The 14,090-nt window shown below is 36.8% G+C and overlaps 1 long non-coding RNA gene across 1 annotated transcript in view; it reads left to right on the top strand.

Moving 5' to 3' along the window:
- Window positions 1-8,778: 8,778 nt before the first annotated feature.
- Window positions 8,779-14,090, top strand: part of LOC120614710 (uncharacterized) — a 30,913-nt gene continuing 25,601 nt past the window's right edge. Inside the window, exon 1 of the long non-coding RNA XR_005656054.1 lies at window positions 8,779-8,884. This is a non-coding gene — a long non-coding RNA (uncharacterized LOC120614710). The remainder of the gene's footprint in view (window positions 8,885-14,090) is intronic.

The following is a 14,090-nucleotide window of genomic DNA, read 5'->3' as shown; positions in this document are numbered from 1 at the left end:
GGCAATCTGACTAGAGAAGGGGAGAAGTGGGGACAAAAACAAATAAACAAAAAGCCCTGCTGTTAGGATTTTTTAAATAAAAAGGTCCAGCAGATGAAATGAAGGTCACAGTTCACAGTTGATAAGCTTCATCAGCATGCATGGATTTTCTAATCAGGTTTTGCTTTTTAAATGTAAGCTCTTCGAGATCACTAATTATCTGAGGAAGGTGTCTCGTAAGAAAGAATGAGAATAGACACACAGAGAAAAAAAACCCTTATTTTAACAGAAAGATAAGAGCAGATATCTATGAATAAAAGCAGATTCTGTATAAACAGAACAATCACCAACAGCAACAACAAAAAAGAAAGCTCCAGGAAATAAAAATGTGATAAAAATGAAATATTCGACAGGAGATACAAGAGAAAAAGAGGAAGAGAAAACATAAAAATTTAAGAATAATCTATAATTTCTAACATCTGAATAATAGGGAAAAAAGACAAGGGGAAAGAAGACATTATCGAAGCAGAAAATTCAAGAAATTACCTAGAATTGTGGAATATGAGTTTGCAGATGAAACGGCTCCACTGACTATGCAGCATAATCTATAAACATAGAAATACACCAAATACATAAATGTGAATTTCAGATACTGGGGCAAAGAGAAGTACCCAAAAGCATTCAGATGGAGAATTCATGCGAGAAATTAGGAAACAGAATGGTTTTAGATTCTCAAAAACAGTATTGGAAGTAAGAAGTCCACAGTAATATCTTATGTACCCTGAAGGAAAAATGATTAACAATCAAGAATATATTTTTCAGACCAAAATGTCGTCAAATTTGCTTCCCACACACGTGCTATTTTAGGATGCTATTGAGAATATGCTCCACCAACAAATGATCTGAACCAACAATGCGGAAGATACAGGATTCAAGGCTAGGAATCCAACCTTAAGTGAGCAGTTAGGAAAGAAGCAGCTGGGGAGATGGCCTTGGAAGAAACCAGTGCAGACGTCAGAAGAAATGTCTTATTAAGATGAACTTAATAAGAGTACTTGACATGCTTGAAACTTCTGAGAGGAAGTTTAGACACTTGTGATAAAACTTGCAGAGGAATCAGCCGTAAGTACTGCAAAACTAAGCAAACAAAAATGTGGCAATTATTGACTCCAGGTAAAATAAAAATATTGCACAACCAGAAAAGAGAAGTTATTATAGATTAACTTATGACACAATATTTGCATAAATAAGGTAACGATCAAATAGGAATCAAACTACACTTAGTATAAGGTGATACTGGAGGTTGGTCAGGTTGAGGGAAAGTGAATGAATTTTCATCTTCTATAGAGGGAAACGTATAGATTATTCTGAAAACGATATCGAAAGGAGCAGTATAAGCTATTTAGAGTTATGGAGAAAAATGTGAACGATGATAACAAGAAAACTATAAATCAGAGAGTGGGAACTGTGCTCATGCGTTGGGCAGCGGGTCAAGGCCCTGTTCTTTCTCCTGTCTTTAACAGGACTATTTTACTCATTCGGCTATGTGCATTTATAACTGATGAAAACAAAACCCAAACTGAAAATAAAAGCAAAATTTAAAAAAAACTAAAAAAAAAAAAAATCACATGCTGTTCAGTCCGAATTCTGTCCAAATAATTTTCTTTTTAAAGAAATCTGACATTCATCTTTTAGCTAAACTGCCAAGAGTGTGGAGTTATTTTGAATGGATTTCTGTGGAAAAGAACATTAAAGTAAACATGCTACCTAGAATTCGAGTAAGCTGTTTCCCAACAAAAAAGGGTTATGATGAAAGAATGATTTGCCTATCTACTACGTGAAAATGGTAATGATTATTTCTAATAACTGAGTCTTCAGAAAGCCTTGTCTTCCAGGAGCATCTTCAGATAGTGGATCCTGCTGTGAAACTGAGGGTTCAGCACCCACGTCTGGGATTTGGCACTTTGGAACACCAACACCTGCGTACTTCTCAAGTGAAATGATTTTCTCTTCCTAAATATAAATTCATTATCTAATGATTCACAAATAGAAATGTGCCGAGTTAATAGCAACCAAGAAAAAAAAGAGAAAAAAGAACCCTTTAAATGTCATAAAACTCAGATGTAACTTTATATGTGGGTTGTTTATAACTTAAAAAAATGTTAATATATTTATAAGCTTTTTTGTATATATCAGGCCTAAGCGTATCAGGCACCTGGAGGGAAGTTACTGACAAACATCCGTCCTGTCTTATCAGATATTTGAAGGGATCCCTGTGCAAATGGCACTGAGACTCCCCCTTGTCCAATTCTGATTTGAGATATTACTAAACTTTAAATCTGGTGATAGACTGCCTAATGTACTAACTCTTGTCTTGGGAATTCTGAAGTAATTTCTTCCATATAATTTTAAGTCAGTCCTGAGCTGCCGGGAACAAGGTAAGAGAAGTGTAGACGGAAGGAGGATGAGGAAGGGGTTGACCTCAGGTGCTGGGAGAGCTTTTAGGCAGTGAGGTAAAGAACAGAGAGGACAAAGGAGGCAGTAGAAATAGTGCTAATTGATGTGCTGGGTTCATTGAGAGTTCCTGTTTAGTTATTTAAAAATCTGTGGCTAGTTCGTGTACTAACAGCATCACATCTACTCCAGATTTCACCATTGCAGTAAATAATGATATGGATTCAGAGAATCAAGATTAGATTTGAATAGGACATGGTCCAAAACTGACTGCTGGAGTGGCCTTGGGCAAGTCTGTTTTCTCCTCTCTAAACTGCTGTGAAGATCATGCTGTGATTATGCATGGAAAGTGCTTAGCGCTTTGACTGACCTGTAACAAACATTCAATAAATACTAGAAAAATTATGGGGATGAAAGTAGAAGAAATGGTCAATGGGATGAGGAGAGGGAAACCAGGTAAGTCAGGGGAAAATTGGTGCTGAGAATTCAAGTTGTTTCTTTTCTGGCTTGTTTCTTAAATTCAGTTTTCTCACATCTGATTGCAGGAAAGGATATGTTCGAATAAAGTTATATGCTTTGGCAATTAGCAAAAGTATATCTCTAAATGTAATTCAGGATATTTTCAGCCCTGATAAAATCAGAGGGATTACGTAGAGAGGAGTGGTTGGCTGTTAGTGAAACACAATAGTCACACACCAAGAGTCTCGTGTGGGTTGGTCACTGCGTGGGGCCCTCTGGGAGAAAGATGAGTGAGATATCTATTTTGTCCTTAAGGCATAAAGTATACTGAAAGTCACATTATTTCATAAGTTTAGTTCGGTTCCATTCAATTCAGTTTATTTTAGTTCATTTCATGCTTCAGCCAGTTGTAGAATGAAAATGGATCTTAAAATAGCAGTGCAAATTATCAGAGGGTTTGAGAGAGGGAAAAAAGTCTGCTCATCAGCCCAAGTCTTCTCTGTTCTTGTCTGATTTTTTTTTTTTAAAGGAAGTTATTTGATGAATAAAGGGGCAAGATGAATCCACTCATATAATCAATCATTAAAGAGTGACAAAATTATTTTTATGAAGGTGATCAAGAATTCTTAGAAAAAGATATATTCTCTGAAAAATAATTTTCCAAGAGGGGTTCATAGACCCATCACATAAATTCTTTAGTTCTTCTTTCTATTTATATCCATTCTTATATACATGTATATTCTTTATTCTAGCTTATTTGTGATTATTGAGAGTTCATTGTAGTGGCAAAATCATCATCATATTAGAAGTTAGTGCAAATAACTAAATAACTAAAATTAAACTAGAAAATTAATATATAAATCTGTACTTTCAATGTAATTTAATCTCAAAAAAAGTTTGTCTTTGTCTTTGAACTGAAGAAATAATTATATATATATTTATATATATTTTATATAGCTATAGATATATATTTTTTCCATAGACGACCAAGAACAAACCTGTAGTCTCACAAAGTCAGACTTACAACCCCCAAATATTGAGAAACAAATAATAAACCTGACACCAAAGGGCCAAAATAATCATCAGACCCCTGGTTCAGTGCAAAATCTATTTCACAGGGGACAGAGAAGCCTAGAGTAGGTGAGATTGAAGATGTCCCAAATGTGCACATTATTATGGGGTTAGGGCCTTGGTGCACTGCGGGGAAGGGCTCAGAGAACCCTCAGTAACACTCCTAACTTGTAAAGCCTAATCACCAGGGTGGAACCCATAGCCTGCCAAAGTCAGATTTATTGATTTACAGAGGTCAGGCCCTCGGGAGGAGCCCAGAAACGCTGCTTGATGAGAGGAAGTGTCTTCTACCAGGTGTGGCTTCTCACTGAAGGCTTTTGAGGGGGGTCCAATGGAAGCCAGTGGGGATCGGTTCTCAATTCCTCCCTGTTTTTGAGGCAGAATTAGGTTAAATGAAGATCGACTGGGGATTACGACGTGCAGTCCCGAGGCAAGGGAGGTTTAGCAGTTAGGTAACAGCAAAGTGGGCCTGAGAGTGTCACTGGTGACAAAGCAGTAGTCACTCCCACATTTTACAGCTGTTTCATGGTCTTGGGAGAGACGACGTTGCTTTTGGTTACACAGCTGGCTTTGTATGTCTGTCCCTGCCTGGTTAATAGCAGGGTTCCTTGTTTTTCATTCAATATGAGCTGATTTTCACTCTTTCAGTTGGGACAAGCTTATCATATTTATACACACACACACACACACACACACACACACACACACGGTCTTATCATGTGTACATTTATATTTATTATATGTGTGTAAATATATACGTAAAATTTGGGAATGGCTTCCCAATTCATCTATTAAAATATCTACATTCAAGGCTGATCGATGTCTATAGATTTCAGATTAGAAAAAATTCCATTTTTAAGCTGAAGAGACTCAATGAATTGGAACTAAATCTGGACCCCTCAATCCATTGTGATGTTTAGAAAAATCTTAGGAAGCACATTTTTCGGGGTGTGTTAGTGCTGAAAGGGCTGTGATAGATTGTAGGAAGGTCCAAAATTAAAATATTCGCCCCTTCAGTGGAAGGCTGTCTGAAGCCATAGAACAATTACAGACAAACATTCCATGCTTATTCAGAGAGAATTCAAATGCTGTTAGTAAAAAAAAAAAAAAAGTAAAAGAAAAAAATCAACCCACCCCGCAGGCGTTGTCCACACTCGGAAGGCCAAATTTACATATTGCTTCACTTCCTGACATATCAAAAGATTGCATGATATGGTAGAGGTATGGTGATTATTCCCCTGTCATTAGATGAGAATCTTGGTGATGGATGGAGAAACTCTATTGGCAATTTATAAGTTGTGTGACCAATATGTTTCTCTGGAAATAGATAAATGTCTTGTTTTGTCAAAACCCTATTATTCTGATTTATTTGGTTGACTTCTATGTTGTCAAAGAAGTTCTATGATAGATTGGGATGAATTTAACTTTATTTATTTATATTCATGTTCAAGAATTAATGCGTTGCCGAAAAGCCACCTGGAGTGAATACGTTAGTACCTCCTGTTTTTGTCTGCAGTTTTACAATTATTCGGGGCCTTTTTGAAAAGTGGCTACAGTTTCTTTGAGCCGATAATATGTCGTCTCAGCAAAACAGTGTTTTAAGCTTGTGGGACGGGTTTTTTTGAGCCTTTTCTGAAGAGCAGGCTTATCATGATCCTTGTCATCTTTATAATTTCAGTCAAGTGACATTATTTCAGGTATTAGATTCAAATTAAGCAGACATAGTTCTCCCTCTTTGGGAATGTAAAATGTGAAAAGAAGACCTAGCATCATAAAACAGATACTTTAAGACTAATTAATTAAATGTATGAAAAGATAAAATTGATGGTCATTTAGTGTCAAAATCTTGCAAAATTAAACAAGAAAGGGAAAATTGGAGGCTTACAAATTTTAGCTTATAAAAATCTGTTTTACTTGTCAGCATTTAAAATAGACTCTGTGTCATCCTTCCTAACTTGCTCTTACTGTGTTTGGATTGTTTACATCCCAATGCATAGATTTTTGTGCCTGGGCGTAACCAGTAACCAGGCCCAAAAATTATTCTGTCTCTTAGAATAAAGGTAAAATCAGAGATACTGCATCTTAAAGTTAATCTCTGCTTCAATTAACAATCATGGAACAATATTTATACTTATATATGATATAGACACCAGCTGCATATTATGTTTTATGAATTAATGTGGAATATGCGTTATGGTGAATTGTTATTTACACATTCACTCTTCAGTTTCTGAAGAGCTGGCTTCACACCTGGATGAATTTAAACCAGGTGTCTAATTTGTACATTCCGAACACAGAAATCACTTGGTCCAAATTCTTCCATGAATGAATATAAAACAAAACTTTGAGATAATAAACTGGGTTCCAGAATTCATGCCATTTAAATTCTATGGACTTTCCCAATTTGTGTTTACAAAGATTCTCTCCTTGATCAAACTCTGCTCAGGCTCCCCTGAGTTTTTCAATTCAGCCTCAACTTTTAGACTCTTCTGTTTGTCTCTGCATTTTCCAATTTTAGCAAGAATCCTCTTAAGTTGGTTTAGCTAGAATCTCCCATCTGATCACCCCCGATGTCTAACACGGTTCTTTGTTCGTCACAATCCCCCAGGTGACGTCTGACCACTCTTGGCCTGTCTTCAGCAAGAATCTCTTCAGGCCAATTTAGCCAGAATGCCCTCTACCCCTCCCGTTTCCTTTTAGTAATTTTCCATTCACTGACGCCCACTGTCTCTTTGGCTATCAATTCCCACTTGGCTGTGTTGTATTAGGAACTGAGTCCAATCTCTCCCACGACTGCAAGCCTCCATTTTAGTGGTCTCCACACCCATCACAAAGCCTCCCCAAGCAAAATCTTCCTTGCTGTCTTGTAACAAATGTCATCGAATAATTTTTCTTCGGCAGTGTTAAGTTCTATTTAGACCTATGTAAAAAGAACAGCTGACCCTACCCAAATCAGAGTTCTGTGGAAATAATCATAAGATTATAAATGAAAAGCTGCTGGATACCAAGTACACAGGTGATCATAAAAGTATGGCAATATTAAAAAGGCCAATGAGATTCTGTTATGTCCATATTAAATATACAACATAATTTTAACATCTGATTTCACATTTCTAATCCATCCAAAATAATATTTTTTCTCAATATAAAAATACATGCCTATTATCATAAATAATAAAAATAAAGTAAAAATAACATATAATTCCATCATTTAGAGAATCAATATTTCCTTTTGACGTTTTTAAAACCATTAGTAATTTAAAATGTGTTTCTTTGTAAAAATGTTAAAATCATATCATTTTTGTATGCTTCTTTTTCACTTAATATTTTCAGGACCATTTCCCTATATCATGAAATAATCTTCAAAGTTTGATATTTAATGACTGCCTATTATTTCCTTGTATAAAAGTATCTCTTTTTTTCCAAAAGTACTTTTTTTTTTTTTTTTTTTTGGTATATTTAGGTCATGATCCCTTTTAGGTAAATGTATTGCATAACTGTGAAGATATGTGTGCGTGAGATGCACATCAAATAGCCTAAGATAGGAACTAAGTAAAAAGAAAAAAACTAATTTTTATATAAATATTCTAGCTGGCTTAGGAAATTCTTTTAAACAAACTGTCTTTTATGCATTCCTCCTTAAATATGCTTTGTAAAGTGTAAGAGTTTAAAAAATACCAATACTTTGTGATTGTAGGAATTTTAAATTTTTTGTCATTATGATTTAATTTACTTGACTAAATTCCTCTGTCATCTTCTCCCTATGGCTTTGAGAAACCTTGTATTAACACTTAGTAATGAACTAGGGTCGAAATTATAATACAATGCTCTCACTTGCCCTGATGACTCAGTATGGATCCTGCATAAGTTAGCATGCCTTTGGGCAGCACATTTAATTCCATGTTTACAGTGTTTGATAGAATGAAAGATGGTGCAGTGCATAGTGTACAAGTTAGAATCTAAAGAGGAAAGGCATTCGTTCAATCTTAGAGGAAAACAGCACATAGGAACCGACAGTGGAATTTCTGAAATCCTGGACTTAGCTCTGCTTCAATAAATGCAAGTTTATTGATCAATTGAATTACCCCGATAGCATTACTGTCCAGAAAATCAGGAGAAGGAAGAGGAAGAAAATAATTTTCTTCTGTGTGAGTATAAGACTAATAAATGGCAAATGAATTCTGAACGGCACTTGGTTGGACCAAACTTTAGTTCTAAAACTTGTATTTCTCCGTCTCTGTCTCTCTGTGTATATATACATACATACACACACACACACACACACACACATCAAAAATGTAAAATATATTAAAAATAGTCTATCGTAAAATATAGTTAGAAAATAGTAAAATATGAGAATCAACTTTTGAAACATGAAGGAAACTCAGAGAGTTTTTACAACTACTAGAGTTTACAAACGAGGAAACAGAGGCTCTGGGAATGTGTGTGCCAGGATTCCAACCACGCCATCCAGACCAGTCACCACTACTCTACATACTTAGACAATGAGAAGAACTTTAGTTATTACATGATCAGCCCCATTTCCCCTCTGAAGAATGACTGCCGTTTACAGACATGCATCCTCCTGGTGACTACAGATTTCTAAAGCTGTAGTCATTTCTCTGAGAATGTTCCTTTAAAGGCCTTTGCATTGGGGACACAGAAAAAAAAAAAAAGTCTTCTCTCCGTAAGGCTAATTCTTCAGGCTGATGACTCTCTTCCTGGGTGACCACAGATAGTCACGTGGCTTTGAATTCCACCAATATTTTCTGGACTATTGCAAAAGCCTCCAACTTTTTTCCTACCTTCTCTCTGGCTCCCCACTGGTTTATTCTCCACATGTCAGCAAAAACACTTATTTTTCAACTTGAAATCAGAGCAAGTCACTGTCAGCTTGAATCCCAAGGCTTTCCATCTTAAGGTAAAATCAGAACTCTTTACCATGGATCATAACTATTTCCCCTTCTTCACTTTGGCTAAGCTACACTGGCCTTTCAGAGGCTCAAAGGATAGCCCAAGCATGTTCCTACCTCAGCATCTTGGTCCTTGCTGTTCCTTCTGCCCGGTATGCTCTTCCCTCAGATATGCACATAACTCATTTCTTCACTTCATTCATTTGCTTCTTGCAAAGATCTCCTCCTCAAACAGTGTTCTCTGCCACCGTACCTCAAAGAGCACATTCCTTCACTTTATGCCCTTCCCTTCTTCATCTGTCTGCTAAGAACTTGCCATTCTCTGAAATAGGTTTTATGTTTATGTGTTGATTTTTTTCTCCAGGTTCTGTTAGAGTGGAAGCCTCCTGAGGACAGAGACCTTTTCCTTTGGGTTCACTGCTGTATTCTCAGTGCCTTCAATGGTCTTGGCATGTAATAGGTGCTCAATTATGATTTATTCTTAAGCGAATGATGCAATATCTATTTTCAAGTGCTAAAATTGGAGCAAGGGTTGAAATTCTAACAAGAGCTGAGAAACAAAAGGAATATCTTCTCTAGCCTTAAGTAAGAGTCTTATAAATGTCTTTCTTCCTCATACCTAGTGCCAGTCTTTCTCTGTCCCTCAGTCACCACACTGATCAGACACCACAACTGAAATAAGGAAGTGTAAGCATTTGTCCAGGGGCTTGGTTGTGATGTCTCTCATTTAGTTGTATTAGATCTTCAATCCTCACATTTCTCTTATTAATAGTTTTTGGTTAAGCTCTATTAAAGTTAGAAAAACAAAGGTGACCATGAGAAAAATTCTAAATAGTTGATTGACTATATATAACTGCAGACAGACTCTGGTGATGGGCTAATTTGCAGATAGTTTGTCCACATACAGGAAAGTGCTTGATTTAAAATAACAAATTAATGACAATACTATAATAGCTAAATTAAAACAGAGTTTAAAATAATGTTAAAGTATGCTTTGATTGAAGTCAGAAAAATTATTAAAAATTAATGTTCTGTCTTTGAACAAATTGACTGATACATCATAAATGTTCTCCTCTTAAGTGTCTTATTTTACATAAAACATTTGCTGCTAAAGAAGAAACAGTTTTGGTTTTTTTTCTGAAGCTTCTCTTGGGTCTTCTGATCTTTCTAAATTTCATTGTATATGTGGGAAATTAAAGTTCAGAACAACTCCCATTAGGATAAAGGGGCTGAAAAACTAACAGTAAAAAAATGTACTCTAAGTAGATTTTGTCCATGCTTATCTGTATCCTGGGAAGACTCATTGCTATGTATTACATTTCCCTTCAGCACTGCCTTTGTATAAGGTTATGCTCCCAGCCACTTTCCTATAGAAAGACAAGCTGGCTGAAACAGGACTGTGCTACTTGCTTTTTCTTTCTCTGAAAGGATAATCATCTATATTTTAAATCCACTGTCATGTTGGCTTAGAAAAAGTTACTGTACTTGTGGGATCATCATTTTTTTTTCAAAAAAAAGACTATACTTGAAAAGAAGTCCAACAGATAATTTAAGTTTGTGAGGTGAAACTCATTTCTGCTAATGGCAGACGAATGGTTATTCCTCTGCAGACTGTCTATTCATAGTAATAGAATAATTCAATCAAATTAAAAAGGTGGAGACATTTTTCATTAAATTACAATGAACAATCAGCCAACGCAAAGCATACTGTGCTCTGAAATAGATAATTCAGTGATGAAGCTTTTCTAGAGAAAGAAAAGGATTTCAATTAAAAAACTATATAAACTTACTTAACAGGCTATGTTATAGGAAAGGAAATAGTGGTTCAAATTTTTGTCCTAACCTACTGGGAATCAAGTCCTCTATAATGCTGGTCAAACTTAATTGCAAAAATAATTTTCTTCATTTTATAAATGGAGAAATGTGGAGGCCCTAAGGTTTAGTAAGCTCAGCAAGGTCACAGAGCTACTAAGTGACTGGGGTTAGGTTGGAATTTAGCTCTGGGTCTAAATGTCATCTTTCCACGTCGCTGCATTGTCTCTCCTTTATGCTGTTAATTTTCCATTGATCCGAAAAGCTTGAGTTGTATTGATCTTTCCCAACACCAATATTTCAGCTCACGCTTTTTTCCTTTTTTCTATAAGCACGGGATGCTCAAAACGTGAGACACAGAGTTCCACCCCAGGCTTGAGTAATTTGGGTAACTCTTGTGTACTCTGAGTACAGAAGACCTGCCCTCCCATTATCTTTAGACCTACATGCCTTATAACAAGCCAACTCATGTCCTGCATACAATCATAGGAGATGATTTGCATTTAAGTCTCTCTCCAAAGACAGGAAACTTTAACTTGCTTCGGGATGAAAACCCACTCTTCTTTGAGAGAACTTAGTATAAAGAAACCAGCATTTGATGTGCAACTTGACCTTGCTTTAATGCTGGCATCACCTCCTTTCCTGTCTTCTGTTCCGTGTTTATGCAAATTTAGCAGGCCGAGAACTCTCCACTGAGTTTTGTACTTCATCATTTTTGCCCCTGTCTGACATCAGGTATGAACACTAGATATATTTAGTCACCGTCTCCCTTGCTAGCCATAATTTTTGCAATCCTATCTCAGGAAGATTGAAACAGAAATGAACAATTTTACCATCCCCATAGCGAGCGTCTGATTATGATGACCAGACAGGCAGTTGGCCCTCTGGAAGGGATGTTAAAACATCTTCCAGGTAATGAAACATCACTGAAAAGGGGATGAGATGGATACCTTTTGTAAGAAATACTTGGATAAACTACTTCAAAAGGAAAAGGTATGGACATTAATTTTTAGGATAGCAAAACCACTCTGTACAGTACTGTCATGACGGATACTTGACAGTATGCATTTGTTAAAACCCATATAATGCACAATACAAAGAGCGAACCCTAATATAAACTATGGACCTTAGTTAATCACAATGTATTAATATTAGTTCATCAGTTATAACAAGTGTTGCATACCAATGCAAGATGATAACGATAGGAGAATCTGTGGGAGGCAGGAGAGAGAAAGGGGGTATATGGAAATTAACTGTACATTCTGCTCAGTTTGATAAGCCTAAACCCTAAAAAAATAAAGCCTACTAATTTTTAAAAAAGGGAACTAATAATTTCTTTATTACTCTAAATAAACACGTTTAAGTCACAGTAGGTGCCCATTATTCTCAAAATATAATGGGGCCACAATTCCAGGGTTTTTATTTTGCTTGTGGGGTGTTAAGTTTGTGACCATAGCTAAATTGCCAGGGGCAGTTAAGGAGAAAGGATGGTCTGTATTTTTCCTAAATGAAGGGCGAACACATGTTATAGACCATTGGTTTGAAGGAGAACCAAATGGTACGCTCAGGTGGCCACGAGTTTGCGTATCTGGCTCCTAAGCTCTGAGGCTGATGGGAAATAAGTTCTAGCCCATCATCCAGGCTTTTGGCTCAGCTCCTCCAGGAGCTCCTCTTGCTAGATGGTTGCTAGGATTCCAGCCTTGGGAGCCATTGTTTGCAGCTGGGATGGCAGCTGCTATGAGGCAAGGACAAGCCAAGGGACAGACTCCTTCCCAACCTCCCTGCTCCTCAAGGAATGGCTGAGGGATCCAACGGAGAAAGAATCTACCTTAGATCTATATTTTGGCTTGGTTTTAAAAATTAAGGTCCTACAAAGAGTTCCCATGGATTTTATCAGTGAAAGAAGGACATAAAAACTAGCACTGAAGGATGTCTTAATTATTTGAGATTATCTATATTTAATATTTATTCTTCAATCAGATAAAAAATGTCACTTGATCTTGGAATCAATAAAAGAAATAGCCAGTTATTTGTTTATTCATTTTAAACATATTTCCTGAGGAGCTCAAAGCACTTTATGAATATAGAGTTATTCAGTAGATGACATTAAAGCAATCCTATAAGTAGGCATGTGTTTGATTAAAAAAAAAAAGGTTATCTTCCTCTATATATGGAAAGAAAAAAAACAAGGGAAAGAAAGATAGCAATGCTAAATAACGTTAAATGCAAGGATGGCTATGTAGTCTAACAATATTATAGAGAATGGCCTGACTAGAAATTGTGTGATGGTTTCTCATTTCAAAAATTTAAGAATTTTCCAGTTTTCATGTAACTTCTTACTGATATTAGCTCATATATCCTAATTGGCTTACTAATGGTTATATGGTAGTTTTCCTCTTCTTCTTGGCTACTCAGAGAGAGACTGAGAGAGATGGGGGGAGGGCGGAGGAGAGAAAGAGAGAGAGGGAGGGAGGGAGAGAGAAAGAGAAGGCAGATTTAAATATAAAAAAATATTTAAGAAAATAAAGTCAAATTTGGAAAGCATATTTAAATTAAGGAAGGATTCTAGAGTAGAAAAGTAGATTCTAGTGGACGATAAAGATCATATAATTTAGCATTTTCATTTTAAATGTTTTGCCCCAAAGCACAAAGTTAAAGGCAGTGCAGGATTGAGGGGCTCCGTTATGTTACCCAGGGCTCACCCTGACAGGAAGCCCCGGAAGAGATGGCCTCCACTTCTGGTCTCCCCGAATGCACGCCCATCCGGCTTTTGTCTCTACCACTGCTCGGAAGCAATTCCTGTCCCCATCCCCAGTGACTTCCAAGTTGCCAGAGCCAACAATTGTTTGTTGTCATCTTGCCTCCCAATTAGCAGAACTTGGCGCAGTTGATCACTCTGCTTTTCACACTTAATTCCCTTGGGTTCTAGCATGTTCCTGCCTGTCATGGATCTCTTTTCAGCCTCCTTAGCCAGGGCATCCTCATTAGACCTCGAAACATTGGCACACCTTAGAGCTCATTTGACCTCTCCTCGGCCACTTCGCTCCTCTCCTTGCCTGATAACCAGCTGCCAACCACAATCTTCCTCCCTGAGGAGACACCTGTTAAGGTGTTTCAAAATGAAAATGTCGGAATCTGAACTTTTATTTCCCTCTCCTCCGTAAACGTGCTCATCCTTCAGGAAATGGCAACTCTTTTCCTCCAGTTACTTGAATTAAAATTTTGGTCCTCTTACTGGCATTAAAAAAAAACCAAAAAAACAAAAAACAAAAAAAAAAAACAGGCAACTGTAAAAATCAAAACCCTGGTGTTGCATAACGCTTCGCTCGCTGCTAATTCTCCAGCTCTGCCACAGAGGTTTCAGCTCTCTTACTTGTCTATTCCTGGACTGAATGGTTCTTT

The sequence above is a fragment of the Pteropus medius genome, unplaced genomic scaffold, assembly GCF_902729225.1.
Source record: "Pteropus medius unplaced genomic scaffold, Ma_sr-lr_union100, whole genome shotgun sequence".
NCBI classification, from domain to species: Eukaryota; Metazoa; Chordata; class Mammalia; order Chiroptera; family Pteropodidae; genus Pteropus; species Pteropus medius.
The sequence above is the reverse complement of the archived record's forward strand: the minus strand, read 5'-3'. Positions and strand labels throughout refer to the sequence as shown.